This window comes from Indicator indicator, chromosome 7, assembly GCF_027791375.1.
Source record: "Indicator indicator isolate 239-I01 chromosome 7, UM_Iind_1.1, whole genome shotgun sequence".
In the NCBI taxonomy this organism is placed as follows: domain Eukaryota; kingdom Metazoa; phylum Chordata; class Aves; order Piciformes; family Indicatoridae; genus Indicator; species Indicator indicator.
The window spans coordinates 27871360-27886695 of NC_072016.1; the positions used below are offsets into that span (position 1 = coordinate 27871360).

The window sequence follows — 15336 nt, forward strand, 5'->3', positions numbered from 1 at the left end:
TTTAAAATGTTTTTGACACAATATTTCTGCTAACCATCAGCTGCAATGTGATGAGAAAGATCTTCTTTGGTGTATTCTAATACCATTCATGCACAGCAATTAGTTATGACTGAGTGTCAAAGTATGCATTATGAAAGCATGTATTTTACTTTATAGTAGGGAGTTCATCCTGAGGATGATGTGAGGTGGTCTTCAGGTTTTTGTCTATGGGTAAATGTGACAGCCTATTGGAAAAACTGACATGAAACTTACTGTGATAAAACTGAAAGCTAGATACTTGGTTGAGAAATGCAAAGGCCTTTTAGGAAAGGAATGTACAATCCACAGAGTGATTCAATAAAATTTGTGGTTAGACAGAGGCATGGATGCACTGGAAAAAAATAGTCCTTTAGCAACTAAACTACGAACAGAAACATGGTCAAGAATAATGGCTTCAAAATTACTTTTGCAAAGCAACATGGTTTTTTGGTTTGGGCCATGGTGTTTTTTTTTTTTTTCCCCAAGAATAATGTGCAAACTATGTCTGAGTTATGTTAATAAAGATTTGCATACAATATACTAGTAAAAAGGGGATGTTTTTTTTTCTTACTATAGAGAAGATAGAAATGTCTTGAAAGTCCTTTTGACTGGTTGTCCATGAAGTTATTTGCTGTATTTTCCACTTCTTTTTTTTTTTTTAAGTGGTACTTTAAAAAAGGTCTCCTTTTAGATCTGAAAGAATAGTTTATCCAGCATGTGACTGTCAGATGGTTTGATGAAGGCAGGTGGGGAGGAGTACATACACTGCTAAAACCTTTGTTTTAGTATGTTATAGCAATTCAGATATTGCTCTTGACTGCCAATGAGAACTGCTTTTCTGAACGTGGTTCTTGTGTTTCATTGTCTAATGTTAGTGTGTGCAGAGGAGAATGTATCAAGAGTTCTTTAGGATTTTATCAAAATACATGGGGGTTTTTCACTTGCTTGAAGAGCTTAACTACATAGCATATACTTGATTCCACACATTGTTCAGTTTACAACACTTTTGTAAATCTGATCCTAATTCTTGCAGCTGTGGACAAAGTACATTTTTTGAGGGATTGAGTGGTTTGTGTTTGTCTCATATGGCTACTTCATTAGTTACTGTGGATATGATGTACTTTACTGGTATGTATTTATTAGTGAAAGAGCAAAAACTATTGCCGTAAGTTTAGCAGAAAAGAAAAATATACTAGAAATTCAAGTATGTGGATAACAGCATGCTGCCTGTCCCTGTTGATAATTAGATGTAGTGGCTATTTTTGCATTGATATAGTTACAATTATGTACATGCATAATTACATATTGAATGCATCTGGATCGGGCCAATCCCAGGCACAAATCCAGGTGGGGTGCAGAGTGGATTGAGAGTAGCTCTGAAGAAAGAGACTTGGGTGTGTTGATGAGAAGTTCACCATGAGACAACAGTGCACTCATGCATCCCAGAAGGCAAATTGTATCCTGGGCTGCATCAAGAGGAGTATGGCCAGCAGAGCAAGAGGTGATTCTGCCCCTTTACTCTGCTCCTGAGAGACCCCACCTTGAATACTGTATCCACTTCTGGTGTCCCCATCATAAGAACGATACAGAGCTGTTGCAGTGAGTCCAGAGGAAGGCCACAAAGATGATTCAAGGGCTGGAACACCTCTGCTATGAGAACAGGCTGAGGGAGCTGAGGTTTCTCAGCCTAGAGAAAACTCTGGGGGGACCTTAGCGCTGCCTTTCAAAACCTCTTCAGCATTCCTGTAGGATCTCTTCAGGCTTTTCATAAGGGTGTCTAGCAATAGGACAAGGGGGATTGGTTTGAGTGGGAGAGTACGTTTAGACTGGATCTGAGGTAGCAGCTCTTCAGTATGAGGGTGGTGAGACTCTGTAACAGGTTGCCCAGGGAGTCATGGATGCTTCCTCCATGGGGGTGTTCAAGGCCAGATTGAATGAGGCCTTGAGTAGCTGAGTCTAGTGGAGAGATGTTTCTGCCCATGGTGGGGAGGTTGGAGCAGATCATCTCTAAGGTTCCTTCCAACTTAAGCCATTCTATGGTAATTAGTGCATGGGCACCATGTGGATGCTGTAGTAGATTAAAGCTGCTTCATTATAACTGGCTTTCTTAGAGTCTCATCAACTCTAAATTACCCAAGTTTCCAAGTACCGTATGCATAATACTACAGCTACTAAAAACAGATGGAAGCTATCTTCCTTGCAAGTTTTCTTTTGTTCAAACAAATCTTTGGACAGTTGCTCATAGCTTACTCACCCTCTCCGTCTGTCCAATTTCCTTTTAATCAGGGCTAAGCCTTTGTCTTTCTCGTGTGAAATGAATAAGGCCGAGATTTCTGGAGGTAACATGAAGACTCTTTCCACATGTTTCAGGTTGTGTAGTGAGGAAGAAAGTGATCTGTAGCATTAGGAACACATTGCAACCTAAGGCAGCAAGATATTTTCAGCAACTTGATATGAATTAAAAATCATAACAAATGCATTTTTTTAGAAATAGTTTCGGATATGAGACTATCTTGAGAGTGTTATTGGCAGGCTGTTGAGTAGAACAGGGAGGGGAAGTGCATCACTGAGGCAAATCAAGAACTGAGGATGTTATTTGCCATGAGAAGCGTTTTCTGACAAACTCCAACCTCAGTGTGCTTAAGTTACTTTTGGAAGGAAGAGACATGGCAGGTGAAAGCAGTTTTTATATGAATGTTGAAATGACAGAAGTAGCAAGGGAATGATTCAAAAAGGTGATCCTGTATGTCGAGATGTGCAGACCAAGAGAGGAGTGAGAAGGCTGGGGGCAGTGAGACAACACTGACTTCTTGCAGATGCCTCTGGAAGTGGCTGCTGGGTCTTGCCTGGTGGCTGGTCAATAGGAGACACTGCTCAGTTACTTAGCTTGGCTGCCAGAGGAACAGAAGTGACTCATATGCTCTCTGAGCAGGGCTTGAAGTCAAGGACTCCTCTTGGATTGTTAAGCTTTGTAAAGTATGCTCTAGTGAATCTGTTGTGCTTTAGAGAGTTAATACAAGGTTTTGGTGCTTAGTTGTCTTCTACTGGTCTTCAAATGTGTGAACAAGCAGTATTGCTTTCTTGGATTTTTATAAACAAGCAGACTCTCAGTGGATGTGAACTGCTCCTGTGAACTTTGGACTTTGAAAGTTTAATAATAACAATTTAAATGTCAAAATGCTTTATTTCACTGAGCGTTTTAGCAAAATCAGGCATATGTTCTGCCATTGCTGATGGAGTTACATTACAGAATAAGCCCCAGTTGTTGGCTGAAAGCAGCAAATTAATGTTTCTGCTTTGTCATAGATCAAGTCAAAGCATCTCTTCCCATGCTCCTGAATTGAAGTGAAAAGTAGATAGATGGGTTTTTTTGGTAGTGTCACTTTAACAATTCTTCCCTTTTTAGCATACTTTCTTCTAATATTCCCAAGTTTTTGTTCTGCTTGAAGGTGGAGGAGGGGGGAATGACACATGCAGAAGCCAAACACAGTCTACTGCAGATTTTTCAAAAGCATTGTGAGCTGCTAATAATTTAGTCTGAAATAACTACTGTGATAGTTTTCTCTCTAGAGTTCTCCAATCTACAGTTCAGTGTCAGGTAATCTTAATTGGTCATGGATTGGTTTGCTGTTATGTTAGGTACTATTGAAGTAAAAGATTCTTGTGAATCTTACTCTATTACATTATTGTCCTAATTGTTTCTCTGAGTAATACACAACATGAAGTTATAACTTGTTCTTGATCCAAAGCCCCTTTTCTGTTGATGGTGGCATTTTTCCATTGAGTTATGTAACATCTGGTTCATGCCTCATAAGCAAGCAAGACCCTTCCCAGACTAAGTGAGGACATTGTTCCAAGGAATGTGTAATTTATGTAGCACCGTGGGTATGCATGGCACTATTGCATACAAGGTAAGAAGGTGAAGAAGGTGGTTGGTCTCTGCCCTGAAGACTTCATAATCCAAAACAGATGAGGGTTGGTCATGTGGACAGAGGGGAATTTAATGTGTCATTTCTGTTTGTTTTTCTTTCTTGCCTTATCAAGATTTTATTTTCTTTAAATCCTTGGAAGTCTTAGTGCTGGTGATAGCCTTTCTTTGTGAGATTTCTCAGGACATGGGATCATCTGCTCTATGGTAGGCAGTTACCGAAGTTTGGAGGTTTAGTAGGAGTTGAGTGAAATTCTTGGGCTAATAGGGGATTCCACATGCAGAAGATAGCGTCTGGATATGATGCACACATTGAGCTCTGCTCAAGTGCTTGACTGAAGGTTATATGTGAATGCTCAGTTCAGCATAATTCACTGTCAGTCATGGACTTTTAGAGTATTTCTGAAGTAACCTCTTGGCTCTTCATTACCTGGCTTTCAGGTGTGTGTTTGCAGAATTTGGTTTTGTAGAAAGCGCAGTATGCTACCTGCCAGCTCTGACTTGTGGGTGTTACTGTTTCTGAAGGGTTGAGATTATTTAGCTTTTGTGGATTGTGTTGTGTGTTTTTTTTGTTTGTTTGGGGGTGTTTTTCTTAATTAAAGAGAAGGTATTTTTAGAAATATTGTCACTTTCACAGTTGCAGATACTTAGGGCTTTTGGCTTTTAAGATCTCAGTAGGTTTAGGTAAAAATGTGTATTTAAATGCTTGTGCAATCTCTTACTCCCTGAAGGGGCTGTAATCTTGCCTGGAAGTGCAAAGATTGAAAAGGGCAAATGTTGCATGCGTCCCAGAATCTGGGTGGGTTTTTTTTTTTTACTGTTTTGTTTTGGAGGGTTGTTTGTTTGTGGTGGTAGTGGTGGTAGGGTTTGTTTTGTTTTCATTTTAGTTCCAGTCTTTACATGTAACACTTAATCTGTGACTTCTTTTCTTCTTGAATACCACCTTAAAAGATACTGAGGCTGCTGTGGAAGTAATATTTGGCAAAACTATCCTTTTAAAATGAGTTGTTCTTTCCGTATTTATACTGGAAACAATAGTATTAAGATCAAAAAACCTAGAAATGACAGTTATTTCAAGACATGAAAAATAGGTATATCAGTTTGCACCTTTAATGACTTTTTCTGTTCAATTTCTGTATGCAGTAGTTATTAATAATGTACGTTACCTTTTATTTATTTAGGAGGCTTTGGCAGTGAAGGCACTAAGGAAATTGCCTCAAGGCCTGTTTATCGAAGATGCTAAAAGAGATTGTTTTGCAATATCCTGTGTTTTCACTTCAGTCTCTGAAAAATTTGTTAGTTTCATCTTGGGCAAACCTTCTAACTTTGTTAAATTCTGATGTGTGCATATATTGTTAGAGTATGTACAGATGAAGGCCTTTTAAAGCATAGATAGTACATACTGATACAAATAAATATAATTAAAAAAAAAATTGTCTGCAGTAGGTCAGGCTGAAAGTTGCTCAGGCCTCCTTTTTAATCTTTGAACATGAAACGTAAGTAGAGCTTCAAGTGAGAATGGCTTAGGGCATTTCAAGGCACAAAAAATATTAATCATTGACCTGAGACTTAAGATGGCTGAGGCTGATTATTATCCATGTTCAGCAGTAACTTCTGAAGGGCTTTCCATGTGTCTTCATCCATGACTTCTCTTGAACTGCTTATTTATAATTAGTTTCCCTAAGGGTATAATGCCGTTTCTGATGGCAGCTGCTGCGCTATCAGTTTTTTCCAGTGCTATTTGTCTTGCTAGCGAGATACATGGAGTTCAGGATTGTTATGCGTTGCCATCATCTGTATCTGTTTGAACCCCAGGAGTAGGTTTGAGGGGCAGAAACTTTCACATCTTCCACTTCTTCTGGGTAGAAATCAATATCTATATTAGACTAGAGTTTGGCTTATAGCATGTAACAAGGAAATCTTATGGTCATACATTTGCAGAATTTGCTTGAAACACCTGGCTGTGCTAGGCTGTAATGGGAACATTGATGTGCACTTTTAATTTACATTGAGCTTCCTCTCATTTAGCTTCTTGGGAAGAGGAAGAGACTGCCCAGGGAGGGTGGTGTGGATTAAAATTGAGAGATTATCAGTGGCTGTCAGCATGTGCAGGACCTTGTGAGATTGAGACGTTTGTCTCCCCTTTGGCAAAACCACACCCAGTGGAAAGAAGGAGACTGATTAGGTTGTGTTGGTTTCTCTGCAGAGGTACATCAAGAATGTTTATTTAATTTTTTGCTTAGTTCAGCCAGAGTGAAGTGGTGGGAAGGCTCTGTTCTTGAAGGAAACTACATTCATCATGTCTCTTGTATAGCAATCATTCTGTTCAGGGAATGGACTAATTAAGGTCAGCCTTAGTTTCTTCTGTGTTGCTTCTAATACAATAGGCACAATCTTCAGTTTATCTGTAATATGAAGATACTCTCTGGATCTAATCCTTCAAGTGCCCAATACAGGTAAAAGTCTTAGTTCTCATAAGCAGCAGTTAGTTCTGAGTTCTTCCCCTGGTCAGAAACAGTGGAGATTTGGGTCCCATAATTTTCTACATCACTGCTTTGAGATCTATGTTTCAAGTGAATCAGTTTTAACTGGTAATGAAGTTCAGTTTTATGCCACATTATTGCAAGGTGAAACAATTTGTCACCACAATCTCAACTGAGATGCTTAATCTTTCTGAAAATCCTCTTAAAATAGAGGAAGGATTTTGGTCACCAGAAATGCTTGTACTGTTTCCCTCTGGAGAAAAAAAAAAAAGGAAAAAATAAAAGGGAGAAGAGTTGAGTAGGAAAATAATATAAAGCAATAATACACACACTAGATTCCTGATTTGTAGGGAGGAGAATTGCTTCGTTTGCTTTTGGACAAAGGAGTTGGCTGCATATTGGCATTTCTGATGATGCGCCCTGGGGACTTCATTGTTAAGCAGTATTTATTTTTCTTTAGATAGATTTCCTCTTGTTTCTATTACTTGTGTAGATTTCATTGATGGTGTATGCATACAGATACATTTCAGTCACTTATTTAAATTGAAAGTATTATCTATGACCTTCGGTATTTTCATTGGGGCTGACACTTTCTGCAGAAATTACAAACTAAATGTTGTTTAGTGTGGAATGCATGGGTGCCTTGGGGCCACCTGCTCAGAAATGGCACCTTGCCCTCACCTGCAGAAAGGCTGCATTAGTACTGTGTAGTGGGACACACTGTGCTGCCTTCTTCTGAGAGTAGTAGTTATAATATAAACAGTGAATTCTAGTTTTGAATTCTGTACGTAAACCATCTTAGCAGCAAAAAAAGCCACAACAGGGCTTGGAATAGGAATCCATTGCTACACCCAATGTAGTCTAGCCTTACTGAAGAGCTGCGTATTTGCAACAAGCTTTGGGCTAAGCTTTTGTCATCTCCAGGGTTTTCCAGTTTATTATATGCTCCATGTTTCATCACCAAACCCAGTAGTCCTGGATGCTGTATGATGACCATTCATGTGTCCTGGCTGTGGCACCTCACCAGTCTCAGAGGCTGAATTCACTGTCAGTTCATGAGTAACTTTACACAATTAGTTTTTGTTTTGTTCTCTTTTCTGCTTTTTCTACCCCTTCAATCCCACCCTACCCACCCCCACCCCCCCAAGAAAAAGGAAAAACAAAACAAAACAAAAAAAAAAGAAAAAAACATTAAATATAATACGCCTTCTGGTTCTATCTACACCCTTGGCTCTGTTCTTGATGCCAAAACTCGTGTTAAGGAATTAATCATCCTCTCAGATTCTGCTGTTTCATCACTTCTGCATCGGAAGAAGTGTCAGCCCATGTAGACTTGTTTCCTTTGAGTATCCAGCTCAGGTCTCCTCCTGCTTATGTAGAGTTTTTTTTACTTTGAAAAATTTTTGTGCAGATGATATTCCGTGTTTCAAATAAAATAAGAATAAACTTGTTTGTACTGCTGTTACTGCATACTGAGGGAGCCATGCTCAAATACCTTCTCTGAAAGCCCAAGTGCAAGATGGGCATTTATGTCTATGAAACAAAATACTCAGATTGGCAACATTTGTGCACATCTGTTGTTACTAAGCATCTGTAGGTCTGATTTTTACAGTTATCACATGTCACCATTTGATTAATACTGAATCAGAGAAAGACCTTGGAATCCTAATGGAGGGCAAATTATTCATGGGACAGCAACATGCCCTTGTGGCCAAGAGGGCCAATGACATCCTGGGGCACATTAAGAGAAGTGTGTCCAGCAGGTCTAGGGAGATTCTCTTCCCCCTCTGCTCTGCCCTGGTAAGACCACACCTGCAATACTGTGTCCAGTTGTGGGCTCCCCAGTTCAAGAGACAGATCTGCTGAGGTTAGTCCAACAGAGAGCTACCAGGACTTGAACATCTCTCCTATGAAGAAAGACTGTGAGACCTGGGGCTGAGAGGGGGGGACCTTAGCATCTGTAAATACCTGAGGGTAAGAGATGAAGATGCCAGTCTCTTTGGTGGTGGCCAGTGATAGGTCAAGGAAGAGTGGGTGTAAGCTGGAGGAGGTTCCACCTCAATATGAGGAGACACTTCTTTATGGTGATGGACCATTGGAACAAGCTGCTCAGTTTGTGGAGTCTCCTTCTCTGGAGGTTTTCAGAACCCGCCTGGATACGTTCCTGTGCAACCTGCCCTAGGTGATGCTGCTTTGACGGGGGGGGTTGGACTCTCTGGAGATCCCTTCCATCCCCTAACATTCTGTGACTCTGTGACTTACTTTGTCTATGTGTCTTTCCTCTTAGAAAAGTGTTTCTGTTGTCACAATTAAAATTTCTGATTGACTGGAACTCTTGACATGAACATATTGCATTCCTAGCCCCAGCTTTCATTATGATTCTTTAAGGTGTGCTCCAAGTTCAACCTTGTGCTTCACATGTTTAGTGTGCTTTCGTAATACTTGTTGAATTCCCTGTTGACTTTTGGGGCCTACTTTGAGTTGAAGCAGTTGGAGCACTTGATTTTTGAAAACCAAATATATGAAATTCAGCTTCTGTATTTTTATCTGCTCCCAAGCCATTTTACAGGTGTGGATGAGAATAAAACAGTACTGCATGTCAGTTTTATGGTAACTAATTTTAGGACGTTTTTAAATTGTTCTAGGTGTAAAGGAAAATCAACAGGCATAAAGTGAGGATGATGCTTATCTTGTAAGACAAATGTGATAAGACCACTCTTTCTCATCGTATTTTCATTTAACTCCTGAATTAATTAATTAATCCTGAATAATATTGTAGGTAATATTTGGAAAAACAAATACTTAAAAATCTGTGTTGGATGATATGACATAAACCTCCACTGTATTTTGGTCTCCTTTTTGTAAGAAACCTGGCTTTGGACGGTTTTGATGCTAAAAACCAACCAAACACACACCCCAACTTGTTATAGTCTTTGTCTTTAGATCTGACTTTCTTGTTCCAAATGATACTTATAAAGGCTTCACAGTTATTTCATCTTAAGGATTTAACCTTTATGCTTAACTATTTTTCATTTTATCTTTTAAACATCCCTGTGAATAATCAAGCAGTTAAAATGCACCTGTAAAAGAGCAAAAAAATAGACTATAGGGTTCAGGAAACTGTTGTGCTGGGAGAAGTGAAGGTAGATATTGATGGTAGGATTATTTCTACCTGCAGAGCTTAGTAGCATATTAGCATAATGCTTGGCTTATTTATTCCAGGGCAACTGCTTGGCTGATCTGAATCTGCAAAAAGAGTGTTAGCTTTTAGGACAGTAAAGCTATCTTCCCATTAATAGTCCGTGTTTATGGAAAAACATATTCATGATGTTTTGAAAGGCTACTACCATGGTACTATTTTTTTTTTTCTATCATTGATATTCCTTTGTTTTGTTTGTGGTTTGGGTTTTTTGTGTGTGTGTTAGGTTTTTGGGTTTTGTTTTTATTTCTTTCTCTAGTGTCTTGCATGCTAACTTTCATCTTTGTCTTCTCTAAAATTGATGGAACAAATTTTCTTGAGGATCGGGGGGAACTTTGTCAGGAAAAACTTCCATTAAAAATGAGGATGTCTACAGTGATGTAACAAAACAATCAATTACCTTCTCTCTACCAGCTGTGTATGAAATACTTCTAGGGTGTGAGTTAGCTTGCTAAATGTATGGAGGATATCATCCATAAAGAATTGCTGTTTGCTTAAAGCTGATTGCAATTCACTTTGAAGACAAGATTGCAAAAATATTTACTTACAGAATTTCTGTGATCATGACCTTTAATGTAAATTATTCCTCCTTCTAAGCTTTCCTGTCCTTTCTTGTTCTCATCCTACCCTCACACATTGGATTTTGTCCTCTCTATCAAATTTTAACTGTACATAGCTGAATCAGGAAGCACTTGTTTCTTCGTAGTTCATGTTAGGGATGTTGTTTCTGGCTCTAAGTGCTTTATAGTTCTTGTATTATAGTAGTGAAGAGAGGGATATTTATTGATGCAATGTTAAAATGGAGATTGAGAGATTTTGAATTTACAGGTACAATTGGCTCTGAAGTTCCAGATGGTCATGTTGCAACAATAATTCTCTAGAGGTGCTCTTATACTTGCTGCTTTGAGATATGCTCATGAAACGTAAATGAAGAGTGTCTATTCTGCATTTCAAGTCCCTCCCCAATATCTGCTTGATGGAGAACTAGATTCTTTCTTTTTTTTTTTTATTTGGTGTGAGGGGATGGGAACTACGGATTTGGCTCAGCCATCTGTATTTTGCTCTCATACTTTAGTGTGCTTTTTATTATTTTTCTGATTGGCAATTACTTTCCCTGTTTGCTTTTTTGCTTTGACCTGTTACATAAGCATTGCATCAAACTTTTTTCAATTTTAAACTTTGTACTGCTTCAAAAAATTGCATACTATTTGGTTATACCTTTTTGTCTTGCTGGAAGATGATTTTATGCTAAGAAATGCTCTCAGTGAGAGGTGTTAATGTGGGGTGCAAATAACATGAGGAATGACTCTAAAGAAAATTTAGAATATAGTTTGGACCCTGCATTTTTTCTATTGTTACTTATTTGTTTGCCCACATACAGGGGCAGTTTCTCAGTGAAAAACAAGATCTAGAAGGACATTATTCTATTTTCCTTGCAATGTCCTTTTTTTGCTTTGATATTTAACCTGCTGAAGAAGAAAGTCCTGCCACCAGTACCCCAGAGGGAACTAGGTAACCCTTACCAGGGTTTAAGTTAGAAGAATCAATGCTTGCTCCCCTCATCCACCTCTGTGTCTTAGGCTGCTTTATAGTTGACCATGATTTTTATTTTAATGACTATGATCACCTGTAGTTATTCAACTTAATTTTGTTTTTTGACTGAGGAAGAAATTGCCAAGATACAGGAATCTTAAAGGTGTGAAGATCAGAAATAGATAACAGAACTACATATAAACAATGCTATTTTCATTTAATGTGTTTGTTTCAAGTGAAGAAAGGTCTGTTTAGTATGTTCTCTCTCTCTTTTTTTTTTTTTAATCTATTTACTGTATGTAAAATACTTCCTTTTGAATTCTGAAATTCTAATGGGTTTTGGGCAGTTTTGATTGGTTGCTTTTTCGCTTTCAGGGCATTCCAGTTTCCATCCAAAATCAGCTAAACAAAAATTATGATGTAAGAAAAAAAAATCTCACTCTGTTTAATGTAAAAACTCCCTGAAGTGCTAAACTATAAATTTTTCAAGCCGTAATAAAAGGAAGCCAAAAGCTTTTCTTCCAGCTGCCTTACAGCTAGATGTTTTCCTTTCTTTTTTCATTTCCCACCCTCCTTGAAATATCAATGATTTGCAGCTAGACCCAGATGGTTTTTTTTTTGGTGTTTTTTTTTTTTTTTTTTTTTTTTTTTTTTTTTTTTTTGTTGGATTTGTTGTTGGTTTTGGGGTGTTCATTTTTTTGATTCTTTTTTTTTCAGGGTCAGGGCACAGATGATTTATTTTGTTGGTGTCTTCCAGAATCTTGTGTCATCTTCTGTATGTTTTCCACTGAGAATAGTTTATATATTTTGGCTGCATAAACACTATGATTTCTCTTGGGGAAAGGGGAGGAATGGAAAGATGTAAATAGATAATTGCTTAGCATTTCTCTCATTTTGGGAAGAAGAATGACCATATTTACTATGGTCTTGTTGCCAAATATGCCTGCTTGTTTTGGTCAGTTGATATCTCAAGCTGAGGAGTGTGCTGATGAGTGTAAACCCTTTCACTTACTTTTTATAAAAAGGGAAGCCTAAGCAGAGGTCCTACTTTACAAAGATCACAAACTCTGATTTAGTTGTCCCTAGGCTAAATTTCCTTTAAAAGTTTTGTAACAAAATTATTTATGTAACTGAAACATCAGTTTTTCATACTATATTAAATTGAGCAGCAGTGTTGATCTGCTTGAGGGGAAGAAGGCTCTGCAGAGAGATCTGGACAGGTTAAATTGATGGGCTGAGGTCAGTGATGTGAGAGACGGGACGAGGCCTGATGCAAGCCAAGTGTCGATTTATTGTACAAAGCTTTTTCTTTATACAGGTTAACATAATATCAGAAGGCAGCTTGTAATTGGTCATTGGTATGTCCATATTGCAGTTGTAAATTCATGATTGGCTACAGAGAGAAAGTATCACACGGACGCATATATTTTTCAGAAGGCTTAAGCATACGTCAGGCAAGAGATAAAGGGATTCCATAATTCTGTCCTAAGTTTTACTTTGTTCTTGTTATCAGGTCCCTGCATAACTCCCTTAGGTCACAGTGGCCTCTAGGGAGCTGACCTGTCTGTGTTTTCCTTCTAGCTGTGCTCTGTTCCCAGGGTTTGCCACCCATCAGGGTTAAAGCATCTCCTTCTATCAGTAAGACAGTGTCTGGGGTTCTGGTCCCTAAATCAATTCCTTCACAGGTTAAATTGATGGGCTGAGGTCAGTGGAATGAGGTTTAACAAGACCAAGTGCAGGGTCTTGTGGTAGAGTGGCTGATACAAGCAGCCTGGTAGAAAATGATCTGGGGGTGCTGGTGAACCAACAGTTGAGCATATGAGCCAGCAGTGTGCCCAGGTGGCCAAGAAAGCCAGCTGCATCCTGGCTTGGATCAGATCTAGTGTGCCCAGCCAGAGGTAGGGAAGTGATTGTACCCCTGTACTTAGCCCTGGTGAAGTCACAGCTGGAGTACTGTGTTCAGTTCTGGATACCACAGGGTATGAAAGACTTTGAGGTCCTGGAGCATATCCAGAGAAGACCAACAACACTGGTGAAGGATTTAGAGGGCATGGTATATGAGGAGCAGCTGAGGGAGATGGATTTGTTTAGTTAGGAGAAGAGAAGGGTAAGGGGAGATCTTATTGCTTTCTACAGCTACCTGAAAGGAGTTTGGAGTGAGGGTGGTGTCGGTCTCTTCTCCCAAGTAACTTAGAGATAGGACAAGAGGTTTAATTTGTTCCATGGGAGGTTTAGATAGAAAAGTTGTGGTTTTGGTTTGGTTTTTTTTTTTTTTTTTCCTAATGTCCAAAGAGAGTGGTGAGAGGTTGCCCAGAGAGTGGTGTAGTTGCCATTCCTGGGGATGTTCAAGAATCTGTAGGTGTGGCACCTCAGGATATGGTTTGGTGGTTATGGTAGCTGGGTTACAGTAGGACTCAATCTTAAAGGTCTTTTTCAACCTTAATGATTCTATGATTCTGTGATCTATGCTATGCAGAGTTTCTCTGTTGCACACTTTTTGACATCATCTATGCCTTGATGATTTACCACTACAGTAAAAATTCAGCTTCTTGTTTTCTAGAGTTTTGTGATGCCTGTTACACTAAATGCAATAGATAAATAATAAATAAAAGAGCAAGCAATATAGTTTAAACTTGTCTTCATATGAAAGCCCTGATTTCTCAAAAACAAAACCTGAAGTTAGTTCCTGTTGAAAAGTTTCTTAGGCAGTTAAACATCTCAAATTGTTTTACAGGCAAGATAAATTATTTTTACTGGTGGAAAAAAATGCTGTAGCAAAAAACTTTTTTTTTTCCCCCCCTTATGTTGAGTGGGTTTCAAAACTATGGAAAGGATTGTTATTGCAATAATCAGTTTGGAATTTATTGTGAAGTTTACTGCTTTGAGTTGAAAGCCAGCACATACTCTGAGTGTTTTTATACTTCATTTAAATGCATCCAGACTTTTTTTTTTGCTTAACTGCCTAAGACAGGAGATAAACTTGGTTTCCTAGTGAATAGTCATCTCTTTGGTCTAATGTGGTAATTTTTAGCATTGCATTCTCTGATGAGCTTAAGGATATTAAGTGGCCAGAACTCAATGGCTGGCAACTCTAAGTTCTCCTTTGAAGGTCTCCATATGCCTCTTTCTCATATGTCCCCAGACAGTGTGTATTTCTGAAGCTGTGGGCTTTCATTTTGTTCTGCTTTAGCATGAGGAATGAGGAGAGCTTAATTTCTTTCAAAGCAGAAGTCTCCAAACTTCGAGAGGGTAAAAGGGCTTCAGGGATGTAACACTTGTCTTGAATGGAATTCATCCACTCTTCTTCTGTCTCCTCTCTTGTGGTTCCTTTTATGTTGGATCTTCTTTAACTCAATCCTGCACTGTGCTTTGTTTTAGCATATCCTGTCTTTCAGCTAGTGCCCTTCTATTTCCTGTGTATTTCCTTGCCTGGTGCACAATTAAGAATAATTCTAGCTCCAAGCCCTCTCAGACAAGTGAATTCTTAAAAATAGGATTTTTTTCATATCTGAATTGGAAAATCATGAAGTATTCTGTTGCTGGTAGAATTTCATCCTCCTGGAAATGTCTTACTTCAGCTGTAACTTATTATCCAATAGTTGCTGAAACCAAAAATACTGTATAATGAAGTCTGGCTGACACTGTCAGGTTTTCTAAATCGTGTGCTAATCTGGAAGTTTTTGTCGTGTCCTAGAGATGTGGATATAGAAAATAAGAATTAAGAGGTGTTAGACAAGTTCTGAATTAGACTATTATGGGAAATTTACTGATAATGTAGCTGTTTTCTTAATGCATCCATTTTTCCTCTTGAAATCAGCCTTGCTAATTTTTAAGAGATTTTTAAAAAAATTTTTACTCTGCTTGCTGCAGATGAGTAAAAGTACTAACATGTGCTGCTTTGCTGAATTCCTCTCCCCATTGGTGTCTACTCTGTGTATTGTAATTCTCATTCATATTAGCACTGAAAAGAACACAATTCTTTTTTGCAGTCCTCCTGAGGAGGTTGAATTAATATTCTTTATACAGGAAGAACCAGACCCTGGAAACTGCCATCTGAAAAACTCACTCCTTTTCTACCTCTTTCTGTTTAGAGCATTCAAAGATTCTATCAGTTCTTCTGATTTAGGGGTTTTTCTACTTTACACTGAGCACTTTTGTGCTTATTGCCATTATAT

The 15336-nt window shown here is 38.5% G+C and overlaps 1 protein-coding gene across 1 annotated transcript in view; it reads left to right on the forward strand.

The window, feature by feature from the left end:
• The window catches only part of BICC1 (BicC family RNA binding protein 1), a 107175-nt gene that overhangs the window by 40638 nt on the left and 51201 nt on the right, over positions 1-15336 (forward strand). The window lies entirely within an intron of this gene.